We start from the raw sequence: 5870 nt of genomic DNA on the forward strand, positions 1-5870 counted from the left end.
CACCTTCATCCCTGCCTTATGACCCACTGGCCTCTCTGCGGGTGGAACACGGTCAAGGCTGGTATGAGGGCAGCTGGGAGAGAGCCCTGGCCAGTTGCTCCATCCGGGTTAGCTGCATTTGCTGCCACCTCGCTTGCCTTGGGATTCATTTTAGGAACAACTGTAGCCTTTGGGATGTTTTTTTGTTGTTTGTTTGTTTGTTTGTTTTTTTAATCCAGATGAAAATAATTCTCAGAAACACAACTTCCGTGGAATCATGGATTCGAGAAAAGGTTAAAAAGTGACTTCAGTATCAACTGGATGAAGCCGCTGTTTTTCCTTACGATGTGGGAAATCGATAGAACTTTGAACGTGGTCAGGGGTCCCCGAAGGAAGTGGACTGGAGTGGCCAAGGAGAGAAGGCTGTCGCCTCTGAACAACGGAACGGTTGAAACGAAAAGCAGGTAAGACAGCGAGAAGCGTTTGGGGTAAAGTAATGGACGATTACAGCGGCATCTGCTGTCCTTCAGATACATGAGTCGAAACCTTCACCAGCCCCTGCGCCGAAGGCCCCGGATCAGGCTGCAGAAAGAGGAGATCATTTTAGCCACGAGAGGGTTACGATGCTGGTTGTATGGAGACAAAATTCTCGACGATTCCCTCACAGAAGGTATCCCAAGAATAGGGGGGCGGCTCCCTAGAAACTGCATGGAAAAATGTCCCTGTGATGCTGGGACAGGTCAAGGCCCAGAGGTGGGAAGAAAAGTAGATTAGCCGCTATTAAAATACAATTATTCTTTAAGTCCACTCCAGTACTTGAAAACTGTACGATTCCTAAAGAACGATGCAAATAGCCTCCTCTGGTTAAGGTGTTTTTTCCCTCGAGGGTCCCCTAGTGTCATGAGCTAAATATTTTTATGACCATTTTGAAATGGAGAAGCCATTTTGCATCTGCCTTCAAATTCCTGGCCCTGTTTGCTACCTCTTCCTCTCCCCAAAGGAAAAATACTTCTCCCAAGTAAGTCAGTTGTATTGTGTGTAGGGTTCTTCTATGCGCGCACAGTAGGGACCTCGCCTGCAGACATAGCTCTGCCTTTGCCAGGAGCATCTGCATGTGAGGCTTTTCTCCTGTTCTCAGTTGATATTTCTGATGTAATAGTCTAGATACTACAGAACTTAATTTGTCGGATTCCATATAAGCTCAGATGTTGTTACCTATCTTTTAATAATGCTGATTTTGTCGAACCAAATAAAGATCAATGGATGTTCTTTATTTTCTTAAAAAAAAATTTTAATAAAAAAAAATAAAACCTGAATTGTACTCACTTTAGAATTCTAGGGCTTTGGTTGGAATTTCAGACGGACAGTTAGAAATCGGGCTTTGTTGTCTAAGTCCTTGGCGAGCAGCCGCCTCCGTATTCGTGTTTCGTGCCTTTGTGAATAAAGCAGGTTCGTTCGCTGTCCGATCACTGTCTTTTTAAAGCCTGGTAGCCGCCTCCTGGAAGGGAGGTCGTTTGGGTCTCCTTTGGCTTTGGGTCCGTTTGAGGGCTTCCCTCGATGGGGTCACTGACGACAGGCCGACGTGGTGGCACCTATTCGCACGGCACGGAATTGCCTGGTCTCGGGGTGCTCTGGCTTCAAGGGTAAGGCACGAGAAAACACCCTAACACCCAGCTTTGCCTCGGATGTCACAGGCAGTAACTAGTTGCCTTTCACAACCCCGATGAAGAATACCGATTGGCCTCCCTGAGAGGTGAGGCCGGCCCGCACTGAGGGCGTTCAGTATAGTCACTCTTGGGGTCTTAAACACACCCAGAAACCAGAAGGGCGCTGAGCCAGGCCTCCCGGGAACCGCCCCGTTCTGCTGCCCCCTCAGGCATCCACCCATCCTCTGTGGTCCCACCTTCCGTCCCAGTCTGGGATGTTTATCCAGAACAAATTATTTGGACTCATTTCCCAAAGCATTGGGTTTGGGCTGACTTAGCATCTCCCCCCACCCCACCTCCACCTTTGCCTCCGAATGTGCTAGAGCAGTGCTTTCCAGGACCCCTGGAGGGCCCCCCTATGGGTTCTGCATGGGGGAGACAGCCCCCTGACTCTCCCCACCATCCGGGCACCTCTCCTATGACCCACCATTAACGAACCCTTGCCAGGTAATCCACTGATAACTAAACTCTGGGAAGACCTCAGTAATTAAAGGGATAATAATAACTCTTCGACATCATGGGCCGGAGTGGTGACTAACATCGTTCCCCGGACATCACTCAAATCTCCAGAATGACTAAATGCGTGAATATCCCCTTGTGACAGATGGATCGACTGACGCTATTTGCTATTAAGTGACAGAGCCAGAATTTGCATCCAGCCCATCCAGCTCCAGAATCTGTGCTCTTTACCATGATGTCAACAGCTTAGAAGGGCGAAGGGACAAATGGCCGCCTGTAACAGGGCTGACCCTGGCCTTGGCAGCCCCGTTTGCAGGTCAAGGAACCCTCCTTTCAGCTCCTGCTTCAGGTCGAGGGGTGGCCACTCAGAGAAGAAAGCGGAGTCCGACAAGCCTCCGTGTCCTCCTACGTAAAACGGGGATGGTGAATAATAATACCTATGCGCTAGGGCTGTTGGGGAGATTAAGTGAGGAATCACCTGCAAAACACGTGGCAAGCGCTCATTGTCCAGGGACACCAAGTCTAGGAACACAGACGCCACCAATGGTTCATCGATATTGATTTCCTTACGGGAAAACAATTGCTACATTTCCAGACCTGGTGGCCGCCTTGTGCATTAGCCAGTATTATTTTTCAGCAAAGCGCCTGGTGCTTGGTTGCATGGTGCTTGAGAGTCACCAAAAGGCCCCTTTGCCCCAAAACATTGCATCATTCCTGGTGCCTAGAATTCCCATGGGAGCTTGATTTAGGTTTTGAGAGGTTCACGGTTTCTTTTACGTGCAAAGCTCAACCAGAGAAGCCTGCTCTTCCCTACCAACCTCCGGGAGAATAAGACTTTTTTTTAGGTGGAAGATCAGTTTATCCCTCTCGGCACGGCAGCCCGGTCTCCTGTCACCCCCGTGGATTTCCACACGGAGGCAACGAAGCCCCGTCATCGCTGGGAACCGGTCTCAGACGCGGAAAATGAAGACACTCCTTTCTCCCTTCAAGTAGCCTGAAACCCACTCCCAACTGTCCACTGTCGAGTATTCCATTCTGTTTTATCTCTTAAGCCTTCTTTAAACATCCTCTAGAGGTGCCACCCGGGACTTGCGTGAGGCCACGCCCACGCTGGAGCTCTTGGCAGGGTGGGATCCAACAGGAAGCTGAAGCCATGTTAATTACAGGGCCAAAAGGTTGGGCCGAGGGGGGCATGGGGCTCCCATATGAGACATTCCATATTTCACGTGGCCGAGCTTGATCCTTTAAGCACTGGAAACACCCAGAGGGCAAACTGTCAGCACCACGCACAAGAATCTTGCCCTGAACAAAATGACCTTTGAGTTCTTAACTGGTTTCATGTTCCTGAGGCCTCTGCATACACGTCCCCCTCCGCCTGCTCTCCAACACCTCCAGTGCGTTTATTCGCCGGCTGGGTTGGCCCTCTCTGGCTGGCACGGTCCAGTCTGCCGACCATGGAGAAACGTGATGCTTAACCAAATGAGGAAGCCTCGAGCAAGGCAACACATTGTGCTGATTTGCAAACTTGGGCCAGCCATCATGAGCATCCTCGCTCACTAAATGACAACTCTGTCTTCAGCGAAAGTCCGCTGAGAGACTCTAGGATCCAGTTGGGACTCTTTCTTGACACATCCTCGCAAACATTAGGTTCAGTGGCTGATGGGTGCAAAACACAGTTCTAAGACATGAAACAAAACATCCATTGAAGGAACGGGACTTTTTTTTTTTTGGAAGACGTGAGATCATCCATTTGGGATAGCTGTATCTAGATATCGAACATCTTTTTGTCAGCAGGAAGCCAAAGCAGCATTTTTCTTAAGTCTTACGCTGGGAAGTTTTCTATGTTTTTACTGCTGACGCTGAGAACAGACACACCAGCACGCCACGGTGCGGGACAGGCCCTGGGGGACAGGCCTCTCTGTGTCTTTAGGTGACTCAGATATATCCCCAGAGCTTCAGTTTCTCAGGCTGTGACAGGGAGGGAACACAGGCCAGCAGCACACCGTAGAGGACATTGGGATGGAAAAAGTGGATTGATACATACCCCTTTCTCTCCTCCTCTCCTTTCGCCTTCGTCCAGCCAGCTGGCTACGAGGGTGCACATTCCGCCAGCTCTCGTATCTGGGTAATGGAAAACAGAGACACCTAATCCCCACACTGTAGCTCAGACACACCGTCGTTGGAAGCCTCCACCTGCGTCGGAGCTGCTGGCCACTAGGAGAGCCGGCCGGGTACCAGAGCTCGCCTTCCCTTCCAACGTATGTGCGGAGGGGCGGGGGAGGGGCCCGGGGCTGGCATCCAGGAGGGGAAGTTGCAGACGGGGCCTAACTAATCCACAAACTGGATAGTCAGCCTCTGATGGCGTCGGGGGTGTGGCGCTGCAGCCAGCGCAGCAGTGCGGGCATTAAGCTCCAAATCCCATCCCTTCATGCCCCAACCGATCACATTTAGGGAGCGTGAGTGGCAGCTCCAGGCCCCTGATCCAATTAGGAAGGCATGGTCTCCTGTCTTCTCTGTTATATGCACAGGACCGAGCATCTGAACCTGCTCAGCCAGTAAGCCAGGCTCACATTCACAATTTAATTGTTCTCAGCCACATCTTGTCACCCCCAAAGAGACTGTAAGCCTCTTACGGGGAGGGCTGACTTCACACGTAGTTGGATTAGATGCTCACTTACTTGGTATAATTTATTGGGAGCTGAGAGCAGGCTGTGTCCGACCCAGATATATTCCTGCTACTCACTTACTAGAGACTGAAATTTCATTCTATCAAACTTTCATGGGGGGTGAAATGCTATCATGGAGATGCTCTCACTTACACACCATTAATAGGGCAGAATAACGGGGTGACTATTGTTTTATTATGTTCAACCATTACAGAAAGGGTCGGGTAGCAAGAGAGACACAGAGAGAGGGCTTCCTGCCCCACCCCCACCCCCCAGCTCATCCACGTGTCGTGACCCATCCCCTGTGAGATGGGCAAGATCGCACTCCCACTTGGACTCCGAGTCGCCCTGCCAGATGAGGAGTCGTGTCCAAAACTGCCCTGGGCTTGAGAAAGGAATTTCTCATTTCCTTATTTCTTTATCTGATACCTTGGTGTCAGAAGGGACACGCGCAGCCAGTCAGGCCCACGCCGGTTGATTAATGTCCGGTGCAAACGAAGGCGAGATCGTGGGCCCCGTGTCCAGTTGGGGCCGGTTAACTGCAGAGTAGAAACACCGCCCAGCTTCCTGTCACACATGTCACCCCAGAGAGAAGAGAAGGAAGGGGACCCTTTCCCCTACGGTAGCCTCTGAACCGTATCTCTCCCCCCACGGGAGTGACAGTTACTGCTTTTTGACCAAAGAGGGTTAGAGGATGTGAAGGAGGAGGCCAGAGGTCGGGGAGATGCAAGGTGAGGGCTGGGCGCCAAGGGAGGCAGGTCTCTGGAAGCTGGAAAAGGCAGAAAAGTTTCTCGGAGCCTCCAGAAGGGACCCTGCCTGTGACACCTTGCCGTGGACCCAGGGAAACTGATTTCAGAGTCCTCCAGCAGGGGCGGGGAATAAATCCATGTTCGTCGTTTGTTACAGCAGCAGCAGGAGGTGAATGCGGACTCGGGCTTCTCGGAGGCATTGAACTTGGCGCTGGGGAGCATCTGCCTGGAGCCACAGACCCCCCTGGCCCTGCGGGTCCATGACCAGGCCTCCGAGGGACTTGGAGCGCATCCTGTCTGCCTCACGTCCA

The 5870-nt window shown here is 51.5% G+C and overlaps 1 pseudogene; it reads left to right on the forward strand.

Moving 5' to 3' along the window:
- The first annotated feature begins 18 nt into the window (after positions 1–18).
- Positions 19–5870, forward strand: part of LOC105291723 — a 12193-nt pseudogene continuing 6341 nt past the window's right edge.

The sequence above is a fragment of the Pteropus vampyrus genome, unplaced genomic scaffold (assembly GCF_000151845.1).
Source record: "Pteropus vampyrus isolate Shadow unplaced genomic scaffold, Pvam_2.0 Scaffold49, whole genome shotgun sequence".
Classification (NCBI taxonomy): Eukaryota; Metazoa; Chordata; class Mammalia; order Chiroptera; family Pteropodidae; genus Pteropus; species Pteropus vampyrus.